The sequence below is a fragment of the Schistocerca nitens genome, chromosome 2, assembly GCF_023898315.1.
Source record: "Schistocerca nitens isolate TAMUIC-IGC-003100 chromosome 2, iqSchNite1.1, whole genome shotgun sequence".
Lineage (NCBI taxonomy): Eukaryota > Metazoa > Arthropoda > Insecta > Orthoptera > Acrididae > Schistocerca > Schistocerca nitens.
This window is the reverse complement of record NC_064615.1, coordinates 1,018,809,261-1,018,830,237: the sequence shown is the minus strand read 5'-3', so window position 1 is coordinate 1,018,830,237 and position 20,977 is coordinate 1,018,809,261. Positions and strand designations below refer to the sequence as shown.

Genomic DNA, 20,977 nt, shown 5'->3' with positions numbered 1-20,977 from the left:
AGGCATGAATATACTAAACAGATTCAGAAACATGTAGGCTGCAGTAGTTACTCAGAGACGAAGAAGCTTGCACAGGATAGAGTAGCCTTTAGTCTCTGAACTGAAGACCACCACAACAACAACAATGTGCTGAAAATCATATATGATATTTTGTTGTAAGAAGAAGTTCGTAATATAATGTGTGCTTAGTTGAGGTTTTTTGATAGGTTTAAGATGAGAAAGTGTATGTTTAGCATTACTAAGTAAATGGTTTTGGTTAACTGGGGCGATGTTTCACGAACAACAATTTCACCATGAATGAGAGAGTAGAGGAGCTACTGAGAGATTGGAAATTTTTTTTTCCAAATTCGGGGCAAAATTTTCTCATTTCCAAATTTGTTTGTTGTATTTGAGAACAGGCCAATTTGGGGAATCAAAGAAGGAGGGGGATGTGTGGTATTCCTGGCTGTGGGCGCCAGTATTTTATTTTACTGGAAGATCATCTTGATGCAACGTGATACACGTGAAGCAGCATGTGGTACGAAAGTGGACTGATGTACAAGCGTCAGATAGTTCAGTATGTACCACTACCGTGGGAGAGTCTGCCAATTATACTGTACTTACTTCTGATTGGTTGGCACATTCGGGTGCAAGGCACCAAAACGTCTACTTTCTGTTATTAATTATTTATATACGTTTCATTGTATTGAACCCAGCTTTTAGTATGACAGTCCTTCGTGGTTGCCCTACGAGTCTATCGTTTAAATTTCACTAGTTTAGAGAAACATAAGAGTAACAATATTTGCAACCGAAGTGCCTCGGACACCTTCGGGTCGCTTTGGCGCGCCTGGGAGAAGAAGTACTTCGGCTCCTCTAGTCACTCTGCTTCTGGCATTCTTCAGAGTCGGACTTGTGACTCGTTTCGGGTGTTTTAGAGGGACGGACGCGTAACTATGTTTCGGTCGTTCTTCAGAGCCGGATGTGGCGTACTGTATTTCGGAAAGTGGATGGAACAGTTAAGAAAGCTACATATAGTGCTGTAAGAGGCAGTGTAAAATGTGTGATTATTTAAAATATAAACAAACAGGATACACTAATGAGAAATGTCTCCTATCATTACTGTCAGTACTACAGATCTTGCCCTCTGAAGATACAGAGACTAACTTGGGCATGGGGCATCCTCTAAAAAGCACAATCACAGGTTCAAATTAACAGCGTAGCAGCCTCCGCCGAAGACGATCGCACGACCGACTGCGCTGGGAATACAACTGTAGAAGACGACAGGTTGGTGGAAAGAACGGTTAGGGACTCTTATTGTGTGTCTCCAGATTTCTCCAGCCTGCAGATCTGACTTCCAAAGGACACGCGTAATTTATACCCTCAAGACGTACGAGGCGAGATAATGTGGTATAGGTGACGGCGCCTGAATCCATCACTCCTGGTTCGTTATCCCTCTCAACAGTGCCGTTTATCCTAGTCAACATAGCGGCGTCGAACGCTTATGCGGCCACCGCCGTAGGACATGTTGAGGCAGGACTCGTCCGAAAGCACTACAATTTGCCACTCAGTACGCCACTGTTGGCCTCCATGTGACCACTGCAGTCTGCGGCGTTGCTGGGTTCTGGTCAATGGAAACCGATGCAATGGCGTGCGTACGCAGAACACGGAGTCGAACGGTCGATGTAGACATGTCCATACCAATTGCAGAGCTCCGACGCCTCGTCAACAGTGTGGAGGAAACTGTTCCGTCCGTTACGGCCATGCGGACGAGATGGCGGGCATCTCTGCGCTGGACCTGTCCAGTCACACAGAAGCGGTCGCTTTTGGGCCTACGTGCACACCACCCCTTTGCCATTTAACTCACTTATTATGGTTCCGCGTCCTCTTATCGTGACTTGTTGCAGACCATTGCTTCAGCGCCTTTTCATTTTTTTACAAATAGTGTATCATTGATAAGCCCTTAAGCACGGGACTTGACAAAGGCCTGATCCACTCCGTGACATATCTAAAGCTTTTTACTGTGATACGGAAAAAATGTATTATGAGGAAAGGATCCAAAGTACATTCTCACAAAAAGAATGAAAAGTTGCAACTCAAGTTACAAAAAACTTCATCGCCATACCTTCGGCATCAAAACATAATGCTTTTAAAGAACTAAGACAACCATTTTATCAGAAAAGGAGGCATTAAGACAACCAGAAGGGCCTGCAGGGGTCAGGCTGTAGTGCAGGTTTTTCGATTATATATATAATTCTTCTATACGTGTGTGTGTCACTGAACTCCTCCTACACGGCTGGACCAATTTGAATGAATTTTTTTGTATGCATTTTGGTGGCGCCCTGGATGGTTTAGATTCACAAATCAGCCCGGCAGATGGCGCTGCAGCGGAATCTGCAACTAAACGACTGCATCGACTTGAATGACTTTTTGTGAATGCATTCAAGTGGAGGCCTGGAAAATTTACATTCTTAAATCAGCACGGTAGGTGGCGTTGCATTTTTGTGTGCAACATTGAGCGTATTACATTCAGATATAAGTTACGTGCATAGGATTTAATTTATTTTTCGACATTTTAATTTGAGTGTATTATATTGTATGTTTCGTTATTTTGACATTTAAATTTTTTTGTACGGTGTCTTTTGATATTTCAGATGTCGCATTTCAGTGAATATTAGGTGTATTATATTCACATATAAGTTACGTACATAAAACAATGCCACGACTTCGTGGACGAGGAGGAAATATTAATCGTCATACTCGGAATTCACAATTAGTCCAGAAGCGTCGGTTAAATAGATCGGCAGAAGATCAGTTGATGGACAATGAAAATTTAAGAACCCAAGCTGCAATCAGACGTGCTAATGAAAGTCAGGAGCAACGCAAAGAACGCCTTCGAGTTAATGCATTGAGACAAAGATTGGCCCGTCAACGAGTCACCGACACATTCAGAACACGTGAACAACAGCGTTTGCAAGTGTATCGCACATTGACACGTGCATCACTTCTTCGTCTTGCGTTTTAATATGAGTCGGACATCGTCTATTCGTCACATTCATAAATTGTAATCAGTGCTATGAACAAACAATGCCAACACTGTCATGCACTCAAATACAAAGGAGAATCAGCCGGTTTCTGCTGCGCGTCTGGAATAGTTGTATTGCCACCACTGAATTCGCCGCTAGAACCATTGAAAATACTAATGGCTGGAGCTACACCCCAATCTAAATTGTTTTTGCGTAAAAATTCGCAAATTCAATTCGTGTTCAGAACAAATATGGTTGCAATTTTTGTCTTCATTATATTTTTACTCTGCACGTGCACAAACCAGCAAGAAAGTGAGCGCGATGAACTTCTACGCATATCGGTTGATGATTCGTGCCAATGAAGACAATAATATTCTCCGATGCCGCGAGCTGTTTCACCAATATATCGTTGATATGTATGCGAAAATTAAAAACGAGCTATTACGACACATCGGGTATAATCAAGCGAAACTTCGAGCTGAGGAATACACTCATTTGCATGATGCTATTGTTGGTAACGTAGATGGAATAACTAATATCAACGACATCGGTACTTCATATATTCTTCCATCATCATATATTGGTAGCCCACGTCATATACAAGAATATATTCAAGACGCCATGACTTTTGTGCAAGCGTACGGACGACCAGATTTGTTCATTACATTTACATGTAATCCAAAATGGGATGAAATTAAAATTGCGTTATTGTCAGGTCAAACTGCAATATAAAGGCACGATATCACTGCACGTGTCTTCAGACAAAAGTTAAGATCGTTGATGAAAATGATTATACATTCCTCTGTATTTGGCAAAACACGTTGCTGGCTGTATTCTGTTGTATGGCAAAAAAGTGGTTTGCCACACGCGCATATTTTGATTTGGTTGGTCGACAAAATACAGTCTCAAGAAATTGATAAAATTATCTCAGCAGAAATTCCGGATCGGAATATCGATCAAGAATTGTATGGCATTGTTACCGCTAACACAATCCTTGGTCCATGCGGTGCTATAAACATGACGGCGCCGTGCATGGACAATCGAAACTGTACGAAATGTTTTCCAAAAAATTTTATAAATAATACAATCACTAATATCGATGGTTATCCATTGTATCGTCGTAGTGACACTGACCATGGTGGTCAATTACATCAATTACGCATGTCAAACGGTACAACAGTTGACACTGAGAATCACAGGGTGGTTCCGTATTCACCACTGCTATGTAAAATCTACAAAGCACACATATACATTGACCTCTGCAGTTCGGTGAAGTCCATAAAATATATATGCAAATATGTCCCTAAGGGCAGTGATATGGCTGTATTTGCTGTTCATAATGTTAACGAAAACGATGAAATAACACGGTATCAGCTGGGCCGATACACTAGCAGCAATGAAGCAATTTGGCGTATTTTGGGTTTTCCGATACACGAAAGAGACCCTGCTGTTATGCGTTTGGCCGTGCACCTTGAAAATGGACAGCGTGTTTATTTCACGGAAGAGACTGCTCTACAACGTGCATCAATTGCGCCAAAAACCACATTAACTGAGTTTTTCGAACTATGCAACCGACCTGGTATTCCCGTTCAATACGCAAAGACATTAATGTATACTGATGTGCCACGATATTTCACATGGAACAAACAGTCGAAAAAGTGGGAATCACGAAAGTGACGTGTTCCGGTTGAAGGATACAACGGCATATTTATGGGAAATACACTCCTGGAAATGGAAAAAAGAACACATTGACACCGGTGTGTCAGACCCACCATACTTGCTCCGGACACTGCGAGAGGGCTGTACAAGCAATGATCACACGCACGGCACAGCGGACACACCAGGAACCGCGGTGTTAGCCGTCGAATGGCGCTAGCTGCGCAGCATTTGTGCACCGCCGCCGTCAGTGTCAGCCAGATTGCCGTGGCATACGGAGCTCCATCGCAGTCTTTAACACTGGTAGCATGCCGCGACAGCGTGGACGTGAACCGTATGTGCAGTTGACGGACTTTGAGCGAGGGCGTATAGTGGGCATGCGGGAGGCCGGGTGGACGTACCGCCGAATTGCTCAACACGTGGGGCGTGAGGTCTCCACAGTACATCGATGTTGTCGCCAGTGGTCGGCGGAAGGTGCACGTGCCCGTCGACCTGGGACCGGACCGCAGCGACGCACGGATGCACGCCAAGACCGTAGGATCCTACGCAGTGCCGTAGGGGACCGCACCGCCACTTCCCAGCAAATTAGGGACACTGTTGCTCCTGGGGTATCGGCGAGGACCATTCGCAACCGTCTCCATGAAGCTGGGCTACGGTCCCGTACACCGTTAGGCCGTCTTCCGCTCACGCCCCAACATCGTGCAGCCCGCCTCCAGTGGTGTCGCGACAGGCGTGAATGGAGGGACGAATGGAGACGTGTCGTCTTCAGCGATGAGAGTCGCTTCTGCCTTGGTGCCAATGATGGTCGTATGCGTGTTTGGCGCCGTGCAGGTGAGCGCCACAATCAGGACTGCATACGACCGAGGCACACAGGGCCAACACCCGGCATCATGGTGTGGGGAGCGATCTCCTACACTGGCCGTACACCACTGGTGATCGTCGAGGTGACACTGAATAGTGCACGGTACATCCAAACCGTCATCGAACCCATCGTTCTACCATTCCTAGACCGGCAAGGGAACTTGCTGTTCCAACAGGACAATGCACGTCCGCATGTATCCCGTGCCACCCAACGTGCTCTAGAAGGTGTAAGTCAACTACCCTGGCCAGCAAGATCTCCGGATCTGTCCCCCATTGAGCATGTTTGGGACTGGATGAAGCGTCGTCTCACGCGGTCTGCACATCCAGCACGAACGCTGGTCCAACTGAGGCGCCAGGTGGAAATGGCATGGCAAGCCGTTCCACAGGACTACATCCAGCATCTCTACGATCGTCTCCATGGGAGAAGCAGCCTGCATTGCTGCGAAAGGTGGATATACACTGTACTAGTGCCGACATTGTGCATGCTCTGTTGCCTGTGTCTATGTGCCTGTGGTTCTGTCAGTGTGATCATGTGATGTATCTGACCCCAGGAATGTGTCAATAAAGTTTCCCCTTCCTGGGACAATGAATTCACGGTGTTCTTATTTCAATTTCCAGGAGTGTACATTAGGCCGATTATACACAGTCCATCCAAGGTAACGCGAATGTTTCTTCTTACGTTTATTGTTGGTTAATGTTCATGGACCGACGTCCTTCCAATACTTGCGAACAGTCAATGGCATTTTGTACTACACATATCATGATGTCTGTCGCGAATTACATTTTGTGGAAGATGACAACCATTGGGATATTACACTTGGAGATGCAGCATTGAGTTCCTCTCCTCATCAAATTGGCCAATTATTCGCCATATTTTGACGACATGTCTTCCATCTCAAGTTTCTTTCCTCTGGGAAAAATATAAAGATTCCATGAGCGACGACATTCTGCATCGCATTCGGATCGCTGATCAAGATCCCAATATCGATTTTTCGCCGGAAATATATAACGAGGCGCTAATGAAGATTGAAGATATTTGCATTCTGATTTCGATTATGCCACTCATTCATTTTGGTATGCCCTCACCTAACCGCCCAGCAACAGACATCATTAACAGCGAGATTCAGTGTGAACAACAGTTCAACACTGCCTCTTTCGTTGAAAATAATGAGCAACTACTCACTGATGAACAAAAGAATATACAAGAATATATACGATCGAATTAATTTGTCAATTCCAGCAGAACAAGGTGGATTTTTTTTTTGGTCGAACCAGGTGGCACTGGATCACAAAATCATATTGCGTTAGCAATTGCTTCATCAGGTATTGCAGCCACTTTGCTCGATGGCGGACGGACTGCACATTCGGCACTGAAGTTGCCGTTGAACATTCACACAAATCCAGATGCAGTGTGCAACATAAAAAAGCATTCCGGTATGGCTAAAGTTTTGCAAAAATGTAAAATTATTATCTGGGATGAATGCACTATGGCCCACAAGCATCCACTTGAAGCTCTCGATAGAATGATGAAAGATCTAAATAATAACACCAGGCTTTTCGGTGGTGCCTTACTGCTGCTGTCCGGTGATTTTAGACAGACATTGCCGGTCTTTCCACGCGCTACATATGCGGATCAAATTAACGCATGTATAAAACAATGTTATCTATGGCGAAACGTCAGTACATTACGTCTTAACACAAATATACGTGTTCAACTGCAAAACGATCCATTGGCACTATCATTCTCCGAGCAATTGCTCAACACTGGAAATGGAACAATACCATTGCATCGAGACACACAATACATCAAATTGCCAGACAATTTCTGCAACGTGGTAAATACGAAAGATACATTGATTGAAAACATATTTCCAGATTTACAAGCTAATTATATTAAACATGCGTGGCTTCGTGAACGAGCTATTTTCGCCGCAAAAATATCGATGTTGACGCTATTAACTTCAAAATACAACATTCATTGCCCGGCAATGAGATATTGTTCAAATCGATCTACACTGTTACCGATCCTGACGAAGCAGTCAACTATCCCGTTGAATTTTTGAATTCGCTGGATTTACCAGGAATGCCACCACATAACTTGCGATTAAAAATTGGCTCATCTATCATTTTGCTTCGGAATTTAAATGCACCTAAGCTATGCAAAGGTGCAAAATTAGTCATAAAAAATTATGGACAATGCTCTTGAAGTTACAATTTGGAACGGCAAATTTGAATGTCAAGTTGTTCTCCTGCCATGAATCCCAATGATCCCTTCAGACTCACCCATTCCAGTCAGACGTCTGCCATTTCCAATTCGCTTGGCATTTGCCATGAATATTAATAAGTGACAAGGTCAAACAATGTCGATTTGTCGGTTGGATCTAGAAAATCCAGTCTTTTCACATGGCCAGTTATATGTGGCGTGTTCTCGCGTTGGAAAACCGTCAAATTTATTCATTTATACTCCTCAGGAATTGACTAAAAATATTGTTCATCAACTCGCATTAAGATAAAAATCAAACAGACATTATTGATTCTAACGAATTGTTTTTAGAAAAATTGACGTTATTTCAAAATAAAGAATTATGTAATTATTAATATTAGTTGTCTTTCATTTCATACTTCGTCTAATATCCTAATCGGTTGAAATATCATGCAGGACAACGTCTGTCGGGTCTGCTAGTCCAGTATAACTCTCTGCTGAATTTGTAATACACAGCTAGCACAAAGACGGTAACATCTTTAGATGTTTTAATTGTGATGGCCAAATAAAATACTTATTGCTGAGGAGCACTGCTACAGAGAAATGGAAAAATACCACACACCGGGCCCAAAACAAGAAAATCCAATTTGGTGATGAAAAGTAAAAAGTAATGCTAATAACGAGGAGAAGGTGTAAAGACAAAGCAACAATTTATATAGCTCTAAATAATAATGGTTTGAACGACTGAAATATATGGTTATACCTTTAACGAACACAAACAGTACTTGATTGAAAAATGCAAGGAAGTAATTCTTTTTGTATGTGTATCGGCACTGTTCAACTAGCGAATTCAGGAGAAATGAAAATAATTTAGATATGAGCTATGTGATACTACCAACATTGACATATACAGCTCCTATTTGAATCCAGGCACTAACCCTAAGAACAACATATAACCGTACGAAGATTCGAAAAATCAAGCCCCTGATCAAAGTTAAGATTACTAAGGTTTACAGAAGGACAGCTACTGATGCGTTGTGCATTCCTACAGGCTGTACGCTAATAAATATCAAACTTCAGGCAACAGCTGAACAACATAAAATTATAAAACTTGAACACACGACCTATTTCATAGACACTCCTTTGGATTATAAATAGTTGTTCCATCTGACAGTTACACTAAATTTACAAGAAAGTTTCAAACTGTAGGAATACCCAACAGCGGTTTATACCGATGGAAGTTATTCGGAGAATGGAACAAGTTCAGGGGTAGAAACAATAATTAAGAGCACGCCTGCCCTATCAGTTTCATTACTCAGTAAAGGATGGATGCATCATTAACCAGAGAGAACAATTAGAAATTGTGAGCGTTAGAGCACCCAGATAACTTCTACATCTACGAGGACGTGTCTGCTCTGCAATTCACATTCACATGTCTGGCAGAGGGTTCCTCGCATCACCGTTACACTGCTGCGCGGGGTAGCCGCGCCTCTCTACGGCGCCTTGCCACGGTTAAGCCAAGGACCCGATGATCTCAGCAGCTTGGTCCCATAGGAACTTACCACAAATTTCCATAAAATACCGTTGCACTGTTTCTCTACCATTCCACTCCCTAATAGAGTGTGGGATAATGAACACTTAAATACTTGTGTACGAGCTCTCAGTTCACTATTTTCTTACGATGATAATTTCTCCCAACGTAGGTTTACAGCAATAGAATGTTTTGACATTCTGAGGAGCAGGATGATGATTGAAATTTCGAGAGAAGTTGGCGATGCAACGAAAACCGCCACTCTTTGAGTGAATATCATCACAACTCGGTTATCATGTATGTGACACTCGGTGCACCGTTTGACGATAAAACAAAACGTGTTACTCTTCTTTCAACTTTTTCGATGTGGTTCAGCAATCCTATCTGCTAAGGATCCAGTGCAGTACAGTATTACTTTAGCAGAGGATGAACAAGTGTCGTGGGCGCAGTCTCTCTAGTTGACCTGCTGCATCTTCTAAACAATCTGCCAATAAAACTCACTCTTTGGTTTGCTTTCCTCACAGCATTATCTATGTGATGGTTCCAGTTTAGATTGTTTCTAATGCAAGACGCCTTTAGTGTTTTGGCTATACTTTACTTCATCAGCTTTTGGTATGCACCGAGTATCCCCTCTCACTATGCGAATCACACCGCTACAATTCAAATGGATGGTAAAGATGTTAGTGAAAGGGAAAGGAAGGGAAAGATGGCGCTGACGTATGAACCGTCCCTGAGGGTCTTCAAAGAAATTAAGAAATATATTATAATCGCTTTGGGGGCTGGAATGAAACAGGTATTCAGAAACACTGTGATTTGTTGACAGTTTAGGTGAATGTAGGTTAGAGCCAGAGAAAAAAAATTAAATAAATTCTCTCACTGTGAAGAAATGAGTGCAGAACCTAAGTTCAAGGAAATAAGTACGCTGAAGTGCTGGGGTGATCGGCATGGCTCATAAAAAAATTTAGATTACTGTGGCAACAAAACTTGTGAAGATTCTAATTGAATTCAATGCAAAGTCCTTCTGATCATGACGATTGCATCGATTTGGTAGGTGTGGCAGGCAAGCATGCGAAAAAAATAGCAGCAACGAAGTCCTGGCCACAGATGACATGAACAAAGCGAGACCGATTGTTCAAAGTGAGTCTATTCCCTCGCGAGTGTGGTTCGTTTGCCACATTGGAGCGTATAATTACACAAGTTAAACAGCGCCAAACTGAAACGCAGTGGCGGTAGGTGATGGTCTGATAAGCATCAGCTTCTTTCCTCTGCTGTTTGCTCCTCATTGTTCGTAGTGTCTCTCAATAAGTGCTCTCTTCGGTTCTCCACTCACGATGCCCCAAAAACTGCTGGTAACCCAGTCTAAATGAACGACTCAAACTCTGCCAATCGCAGATCTCGTCAGAAGGATGGCGTGCTCACTATGCCAAATATTTTGTCTCATTCGGGAAGCTGTGAGCGCCGGCCAATGGTAAGCCATCATTCCCAGGTATTCCAACGCTGACCAGTCGTAGCTCAGCCTCACCTTCTCTCCTGCACTCAACGTGGACTGTGTTTTAATAGCGGCCCCAGCGAGGCGTCCGCAAGCTTCAAAGCTAGTCCTGACGGTGGAGTTCTGCTTTTTCGACCTTATGAAGCGATCTTATATCACCAAGGCGCCCGGAGTCGTGTGCTTTCATTGCCCGCTGAGCCCGTGACTCCCGCCATCTATGGGGGTAGTCAATATCATATTCGTGATATATATAAAATATCACAGGGTGGTTCCGTATTCACCACTGCTATGTAAAATCTACAAAGCACACATATACATTGACCTCTGCAGTTCGGTGAAGTCCATAAAATATATATGCAAATATGTCCCTAAGGGCAGTGATATGGCTGTATTTGCTGTTCATAATGTTAACGAAAACGATGAAATAACACGGTATCAAATGGGCCGATACACTAGCAGCAATAAAGCAATTTGGCGTATTTTGGGTTTTCCGATACACGAAAGAGACCCTGCTGTTATGCATTTGGCCGTGCACCTTGAAAATGGACAGCGTGTTTATTTCACGGAAGAGACTGCTCTACAACGTGCATCAATTGCGCCAAAAACCACGTTAACTGAGTTTTTCGAACTATGCAACCGACCTGGTATTCCCGTTCAATACGCAAAGACATTAATGTATACTGATGTGCCACGATATTTCACATGGAACAAACAGTCGAAAAAGTGGGCGGAGCGCCGTCAATTCGAGGAAAATGAATCCCCTCAGAGAGAAAAAACGCCGGCCCACTTGAAGGACCATGGAGAAACAGCCCGCAGGCCAAACCGATAAACTGGTTTGCGGGCGACCTTCCCCCGGATGTTGACCTGAGTTCCATCCCTGTCCTAACGCCACCCTCTGCCCAAAGCTCTGCTATTCTGCCATCTAACCACACAGAGATTCAGGACAGCAAGATTACTAAAATGAGGAATGGATAATTTCAGTAATCATCACAAATGCCCCTTCATATTTAAGTCCTACATTACGTATACGCTAAATTCTAGAGAACAAAATCTCATGCCACTGATTCAATAAATGCGCACAATTAAAATGTAGTACGTATGAAGCTGACTACAGCCTGACACGTTTCAGTAATGGTAATTTCTATGTATCTATTTGAAATGCCAGCCTTTAAATTTGTGCTATTTATCGGCTAACCGGTATTTAACGGATTTCTGTTCGTACACATGTGTATGGCCTCACTCTTTTCCTTATTCAAGGACAATCGCTAATATTCGTAGCATGCAGATATTGTGTCTACCGAAAGTGATTTTCCAATTGGTTTTGATCGTCTGCTGACGTTACTAGATGTTAAATGACAGTTGTTGTTGTTGTGGTCTTCAGTCCTGAGACTGGTTTGATGCAGCTCTCCATGCTACTCTATCCTGTGCAAGCTTCTTCATCTCCCAGTACCTACTGCAACCTACATCCTTCTGAATCTGCTTAGTGTATTCATCTCTTGGTCTCCCTCTACGATTTTTACCTTCCACGCTGCCCTCCAATACTAAATTGGTGATCCCTTGATGCCTCAGAACATGTCCTACCAAACGATCCCTTCTTCTGGTCAAGTTGTGCCACAAACTCCTCTTCTCCCCAATCCTATTCAGTACCTCCTCATTAGTTATGTGATCTACCCACCTTATCTTCAGCATTCTTCTGTAGCACCACATTTCGAAAGCTTCTATTCTCTTCTTGTCCCAACTGGTTATCGTCCATGTTTCACTTCCATACATGGCTACACTCCATACAAATACTTTCAGAAACGACTTCCTGACACTTAAATCTATACTCGATGTTAACAAATTTCTCTTCTTCAGAAAAGATTTCCTTGCCATTGCCAGTCTACATTTTATATCCTCTCTACTTCGACCATCATCAGTTATTTTACTCCCTAAATAGCAAAACTCCTTTACTACTTTAAGTGTCTCATTTCCTAATCTAATCCCCTCAGCATCACCCGATTTAATTTGACTACATTCCATTATCCTCGTTTTGCTTTTGTTGATGTTCAACTTATATCCACCTTTCAAGACACTGCCCATTCCATTCAACTGCTCTTCCAAGTCCTTTGCTGTCTCTGACAGAATTACAATGTCATCGGCGAACCTCAAAGTTTTTATTTCTTCTCCATGGATTTTAATACCTACTCCGAATTATTCTTTTGTTTCCTTTACTGCTTGCTCAATATACAGATTGAATAACATCGGGGAGAGGCTACAACACTGTCTCACTCCTTTCCCAACCACTGCTTCCCTTTCATGCCCCTCGACTCTTATAACTGCCATCTGGTTTCTGTACAAATTGTAAATAGCCTTTCGCTCCCTGTATGACAGTATGCTCTGCAAATCATCTGTCAGTTTGTCCCCTAAATCATTATATAAATTAGGAACGAAGAAAGCGTATATGGCTTCCTTGGTGAACGCCCGACATCACTTCTGTTTTACTCGATTATGTTCCGTCGATCACTGCATACTGTGGTCTTTCTGACAGGAAATCACGAATCCGAAAGCACAGATGAAGCGATACTCTATAGGCATGAAATTGGATTACACATCTCTTAAGGTGTATAAATTCTAAAATGGCAGATGTAATACCCATGGTGAGTCAGCTTGGTTCGTAAGAAAAAAAGAAAAACATCTAAGAAGAAGAGATGAGAAACAAAATTTGGGTATTGCCTCAGAGGCAATTGGATATTAACTTCGAATGGACAGAGCAACATGTAGGAAAAGTAATCAGGAAAATCCTAAAGCAATCAGGAAAATTTTAGGTGCAAATCATTCTTTAAAGGAATATGCTGATTATAAAGAACAAATAACGAACTTCAATAGATCCACTATGACTTTCGGATTCATAAAACGTAGATGAAAATTCCATAGGAATATTAAAAGAATAGAGCTGACCACATTAGCTAGGCAAATTGTTGAGTTCGATGAGACACGCAGTAAAGCTTAAAACGAGTCAATAAAACGGATCGTCGTAATAAAAGGCTGTCTGAAAGAAGCGACATGTAAAATTACTTCCGATCTTTTTTTGACTGTGGCAGTTGATAAAGTGAGTGACTTGTGTATTTTTTTACGCTTTCTTTCGTTTCGTTAAGTATTCACATTAAAGCTGTGCTGCTCCACTGCTAACTAGATCTTGTAGAAATGGAATGAAATATTCAGTATTGTCATGAAGTCAGTTAGGCGAGTTTTATTTGATCCTCTACAATAATTCAATTAAAAGTTGAATGGGTTTTTATGCAGGCGCCTGAGTGCTTGTTAGGCTCACTTCTTCACACAGGGCGAGAGATAAGTTTAGGACAATCTCTTCGCACATCTTCTTCTTCCTCTTTTCATCAACAATAAGATAGCAGGAAACAAGTTAAATAATTATGCAGGAAAATTCACGTACGAAGACAGGAAACACTTGGTCTAAAGATAGGAGTAAGAGCCCACCCAGAGACACTGAAAGTAATATGGACAAAAGGAAACGCTGAAACAAAATTTTGAGACACCCGTTGTTCTACTATGTATATATACGTAGTGTGTGTGTGTGTGTGTGTGTGTGTGTGCGTGTAACGAGTATAACATGATAAACGTGAGATCACTGGTATCAACAATATGAGCTATAGGTAAATTATATAACGTATAGCTATATTAAAACACCGAAAGGGTGCGTGAATATAATACGGAAAAACATAAAACGGAGTAGCCCCTTTTTTCGGTTGTGTGTACCGCGTCCCCACAATTTTTGTTGGGATGCGAATAGGTTCCGTACTTTCTCGACAACGTTTTCCTAAATTATAATGAAGAACTGCGTTCTCCATTTCGTGGAGTGACAAACTTGTCTAGAGCGTTCTGTGAACAACGAAGACAGACGAAATCTGCTTAGTCCAGGACAGGCGGTTGATATGATTTGATTGCGTGAACTAAGCTATTTTGCCTAAAAGCAGATGCACCTTTCTGCAGATTTAAAGGAAAAATATCCTTTCTTCCAAGAGCAAAAGCTTAGTTATGAAGTTCACTGCCGACCACGTGACCGGGAGGTTCTAGGCACTTGAATCCGGAACCGCGCTACTTCTACGGTCGCAGGTTCGAATCCTGCCTCCGGCATGGATGTGTGTGTTGTCCTTAGGTTAGTTAGGTTTAAGTAGTTCTAAATTCTAGGGGACTGATGACCTCCGATGTAAGGTCCCATAGTGCTCAGAGCTATTTGAACCATTTTTCTAAGTCTAGGGGACTGATAACCTCAGATGATAAGTCCCATAGTACTTAGAGCCATCAAGTTCACTGTAAAATTCGCCGTACCGTATTTTCGGTTGCACATGGTGCGAACTCGGATAGTGTTCGGCATAGTAAATCAAACAAACATAAACTGGCTTCTTCTAAAATCAGTAGCTTCTTCATCGAACAAATAGTAGGTAAGTTTGCTTCACACATCCTAAGAAATTCTACTTACGTCCTCTCTATGGAACGGACATTTAAAAATGTAAAGCATAACCAGTGTAAACATGCTTTAGTAGAGCGCTATCCTGCTTTCACATTAATGATAACAACCTAGGAAATAACAATATCATTGAGAGTTGACCTGATACTTCACCGTAATTGCTATAAGACACTTCAATACAGTAAACTATGTATAGTGAGAACCACACATATTACAGTCCTGAGCTATACATTGTGTCAATATGGAATGGGTAAATAAAAAATAAAAAAACGTAGTTAGTGAAATTCCAGGAAATGACGAAGGTGCATTGGTAGCAGAGAGGAGAAATTTTGCATACACTGTCGTTTGTCAAGATCGTAGCCATCAGTTCCATAGACTGCACAACAAATGTCATTACAAAAACTGTGTAATGTCAAGTTAAGCTGTAAACGAACCAAAGCTGTAGCCTTTGTTAACATTGTATTAATACCTCGGTGTAAACAACTTCTTAAAGAATATCTTGACCAAGTAAACTTCGTAAGTCTATCCATTGTTACCGGTAATCACAAAGCAACAAGGTTTCTTCCAGTGTACGTTAATTATTTCATTTCAGGAAACGGGGTGCATCAAAAAATAATGGAATTCATATCTATTGAAAATGCAACTTCCACTCTAACAACTTAAACTGTGATATCGATTCTGCTTGATTACTACTTAGAATCAGAGTTCGTGTCTTTCCCTGCTGACTATATTAACAGTATGTTTAGCGGAGCAACCAGAAGTGGCAGAGAAAATGTTTTTGCCAAATTACAAGGAAACCTTGTTAGGAATTATCTTACAGGTGTTGGTTGCGTGGCACATGTCATTCACAACAAAGCAAAAAGAGCTGTTGAGAAGCAGCCAACTGATATACAGGACCACTTGCGTGCGTAACTGACAACTGGCGCCAATGCGATATCGATATTTCCGCATACGTATTCTTTGATTTGGGTGGGCGGGAGAGCAGAGCTGTGCCCGGCGAGAAGCATATTTGGAGGCATGCTGTGCAGGGTCAAAGAGAGGTCGGCCCCAGGAAACATTAGTTGACATGGCTCGTGAATGGAGCCGTAAGATGTGTGTGCGGCCGGGGCCAGTGGGGCAGCTGGCGTTTGTACGTGAGGCTGTTACCACAGCAACCACCGTTAGGGAATCTTGTTCGTATAAGAGCATCCTCGGTGTTTTGGGTCTGACTGTATGCCTCTCAGTTACGTTACGGCTTTATTACGGAGGGCAAGAACCCGGTGTATTTGATTAAGATTAAGCTGATGTCATTGTGTCACTGTATCGACATTCATGAGTTTAAGAGAAGTGCTGCCAGTAAATCAGGCCGGATTGTTAATTTAGGTGTTGTTGTTAAGCTTTGCTTCTCTTTTAAAAATGGATAAGTGTGTCAGCGGCATTAGGCTCCCTGTTGTAATGCTGCGTGGTGGGGCTGAAAATCTACCCGCCATGGCCACCTTAGTTGAACTACACTCCTGGAAATTGAAATACGAACACCGTGAATTCATTGTCCCAGGAAGGGCAAACTTTATTGACACATTCCTGGGGTCAGATACATCACATGATCACACTGACAGAACCACAGGCACATAGACACAGGCAACAGAGCATGCACAATGTCGGCACTAGTACAGTGTATATCCACCTTTCGCTGCAATGCAGGCTGCTATTCTCCCATGGAGACGATCGTAGAGATGCTGGATGTAGTCCTGTGGAACGGCTTGCCATGCCATTTCCACCTGGCGCCTCAGTTGGACCAGCGTTCGTGCTGGACGTGCAGACCGCGTGAGACGACGCTTCATCCAGTCCCAAACATGCTCAATGGGGGACAGATCCGGAGATCTTGCTGGCCAGGGTAGTTGACTTACACCTTCTAGAGCACGTTGGGTGGCACGGGATACATGCGGACGTGCATTGTCCTGTTGGAACAGCAAGTTCCCTTGCCGGTCTAGGAATGGTAGAACGATGGGTTCGATGACGGTTTGGATGTACCGTGCACTATTCAGTGTCCCCTCGACGATCACCAGTGGTGTACGGCCAGTGTAGGAGATCGCTCCCCACACCATGATGCCGGGTGTTGGCCCTGTGTGCCTCGGTTGTATGCAGTCCTGATTGTGGCGCTCACCTGCACGGCACCAAACACGCATACGACCATCATTGGCACCAAGGCAGAAGCGACTCTCATCGCTGAAGACGACACGTCTCCATTCGTCCCTCCATTCACGCCTGTCGCGACACCACTGGAGGCGGGCTGCACGATGTTGGGGCGTGAGCGGAAGACGGCCTAACGGTGTGCGGGGCCGTAGCCCAGCTTCATGGAGACGGTTGCGAATGGTCCTCGCCGATACCCCAGGAGCAACAGTGTCCCTAATTTGCTGGGAAGTGGCGGTGCGGTCCCCTACGGCACTGCGTAGGATCCTACGGTCTTGGCGTGCATCCGTGCGTCGCTGCGGTCCGGTCCCAGGTCGACGGGCACGTGCACCTTCCGCCGACCACTGGCGACAACATCGATGTACTGTGGAGACCTCACGCCCCACGTGTTGAGCAATTCGGCGGTACGTCCACCCGGCCTCCCGCATGCCCACTATACGCCCTCGCTCAAAGTCCGTCAACTGCACATACGGTTCACGTCCACGCTGTCGCGGCATGCTACCAGTGTTAAAGACTGCGATGGAGCTCCGTATGCCACGGCAAACTGGCTGACACTGACGGCGGCGGTGCACAAATGCTGCGCAGCTAGCGCCATTCGACGGCCAACACCGCGGTTCCTGGTGTGTCCGCTGTGCCGTGCGTGTGATCATTGCTTGTACAGCCCTCTCGCAGTGTCCGGAGCAAGTATGGTGGGTCTGACACACCGGTGTCAATGTGTTCTTTTTTCCATTTCCAGGAGTGTATATGGGATCTTGGGCACCAAGTATCATTTTTTAAATTCAAGTTTTATATAACCGTGCGAGATTTGGGCTTTAGGTTCACTTGCAAGGGCGCGTCTTGCGCGGCGAACCGTGCGCTGGTTTATAGATCTGATATAATTAAATTTTTCTTGAGACATACGAGTCTCAGCTTTATCTATGATAACGATGGAAGCTAAGGAAATTGATTAAAACTTGTGTCACGGCAGGGACTCGAGGAGCAGGAGACCCGGGTTCAAGTCCCGGCCGTGGCACAAAATTTTAATTCATTTCATCAGCTTCTGTCATTACTGTGCACTGGTTGTTTGCCATTTTGTGTATGCAGTTATTAGTGTGTCGTATTTGTCCAGTGTTGCTAAGTTAAGATCTGTCACACCATTTTGTTAAGTAAATACAGTAAGACACTGGCGGTGATATAAACTCACCATAACTGCTTATTTTGTGTGTTACAAGTTTAAGGTAGTGATACGGGGACGGTTACAATAATCATCAGAGTGCATTTATTTCTGTTTCACGCCATACCGAGGTCTACATTGTGGTGTTGTTATTTGCTTCCCATGGATATGGATAGTTCGTTTTTAATATCATGAGCTTGTCTGTGTGCCTGCGTTGTTGTTTATCGATTTTTGCACTCTTGAATTCGTTTATTCAGAATCACTAAAAGCATAATTATTATCAAATGCGAACAGCTAAAAGAGACCGGTAATTGGTGATTCCTTATCTTTATTGCGGAGAATATTTTTTTTTTGGGCCACTTCTGTTAAGTCTATTGAAGTGGTAAATGAATTTTTCTTGATTACTGATGTGTAATGCTTGCCGTCTCTACTTAACCTTGGATTTTATGAAAGCTCCTCAGAGCCTTTGATTTATTTGATTACTATTCCTTGATGCTTGGGGAAGGGATGCACGTCCTATAAGTTGATAGTACAAGTGTATATGATAAATATTGCGCTATCAAAACTATTGAAATTAAATTACTGGAACAAGTCCAAGGAAGAAGTTCATAGTAGATGGGTTGAAATATTTGAAGTGTGAAAGCAAAAATGTATGAAACTTAAGTCCTGGCTAAAATTACAGATCTTGCTCAGTGCATCCCCAGGTCAAATACAGGAATCAAGCGTTTGTTTTGAAAAACAAATCACTATTAGTCATGTGACAAAACAGATGCTTTAGATACTACAGTTGCTGATGCAATGATTCTCAAGTGGAACCGAAGTATTCTTACCATATATTTTGGGTCCAACGCGGGATATATTACCACGTACCCTTTATTTATACAATTGTACTTTTCACTACATATTAATTTTTTCAGAAATGGTGTGTGTACAGTGTGGGCTGAACCACCAGTACCTGAAATATGTGTATCTCAATTAGTTTGAACATTTATAAAAACATTTTAATCTCTTCATACTACTAAAATTACTGTTAGTATTATCAGCTGTATCTCCAAGTTCGTATTTTTTCACACACTGCAATAGATGTTGAGTTGAACTTTGAGCAATGTCACCTGACTTTTCATCGAAATTTAAATGTCTGTCTTGAATTGCCTCCTCCAGTCTCAAATACTCCACTTCTGTTTGAGCTACCCACCGTTACTGTTGCCTAACTAATGTTTTCCAAAGATCACCACAATTAATAAATAAAATGGCGAAATAACGTGCACAATAACTGCCTCGCTTTTGGAGCCAGAAGGTGAAAATTTTGTGTCGTATAACTTTTTAACGAGTTTAGATGTACAGTACATATCGAGAAATGTGGTTTGGAAAGTAGCGAGACAAAAAAAAAAAAAAACAATGGAGATAAAACGATCATAAACGTGTAGACGAGCTCACGCACGAAAACACGCGTCTGAAACAATAATACAAAAATCCTTGTCATTCATATAATTCTCCAACTCCAGGCATTTTTGCAACCCCGGACTCACTAAAAAAATCAGGACTGTAGTTCACTCAGTTAAAAATACGCGAAAAATTCTAGCAATGTGAGGTATTTGTAAGCGCACTTCACTTGACGTATTAATCAACACTGTTCTGATGCAAAGTCCATTTATCCAGTATAGTGTGTCCGTTAACACAGTTTCAGAAATTATGTGTTAGTTGAGCACAGCCTATTGATGTATCCCGTATTTTCATGGGGAAAAATGGTAGCACAGTACCTTTTGTCAGCGTTGGACAATCGGCATGCTTTCAGAAGCCGAAAGCGCTGCTCAGCTTTTGTTGCCGTTAGCTGCCACGCGCATGCGCTCCGCACCGTCAGACCTCGTAAAACGCACTGTCCGGGGAGGGGACAGTGTCTCCCCGTAAGCGTCGATACGTCACGTGACCACAAAACATCACACGCGCAGCTATGTGTGTGGGTGTTTAGGGAGGCGATAGTGCTGGTTGCTTCGACTCGAGGGCTCGGTTAAGCGTTGCGCTGTCCAGGAAAAATATCGTGAAACTCAGATAACGATCTGCTAGCAGATAAACTGAAGATCAGATCACAAGTTGATCTTTCCTCAGCGTGCAATGTAGCAGGTGGTATTGCCTAAGCACTGTAGCAGTTAATATTGCTCTAGCGCTCCTCTTACTTGAGGTCTGAAGACGGAATTTAATGTTGTGTCAACAACGAGGCATTTAAAAACGAGTACCATCTCGAAGTGAGAGGAAATCGGTAAGTTACTGTCCATTTACGTAATATGATTTGGGTTAACCACGAAAAATGTAATTCTAGACGGCTAGCGGTGATCTGAACCACTGTATTTTGGAAAGCGAGTGTAGTGCCTCAACACTGCACCGCAAAGGTCGGTATAGTAAAGTGACTTACCCAACCAGAATAATGATAAGGGAACCTGCAATTTTGAA

The 20,977-nt window shown here is 43.0% G+C and overlaps 1 protein-coding gene across 1 annotated transcript in view; it reads right to left on the bottom strand.

Annotated features, from left to right (window-relative positions):
- The window catches only part of LOC126237363 (neutral ceramidase-like), a 327,593-nt gene extending 307,203 nt beyond the window's left edge, over nt 1–20,390 (bottom strand). The window contains exon 1 of the mRNA XM_049947431.1: nt 20,290–20,390. The gene's annotated coding sequence lies outside the window, so the exon portion shown is untranslated. The remainder of the gene's footprint in view (nt 1–20,289) is intronic.
- Between the last annotated feature and the right edge of the window lie 587 nt (nt 20,391–20,977).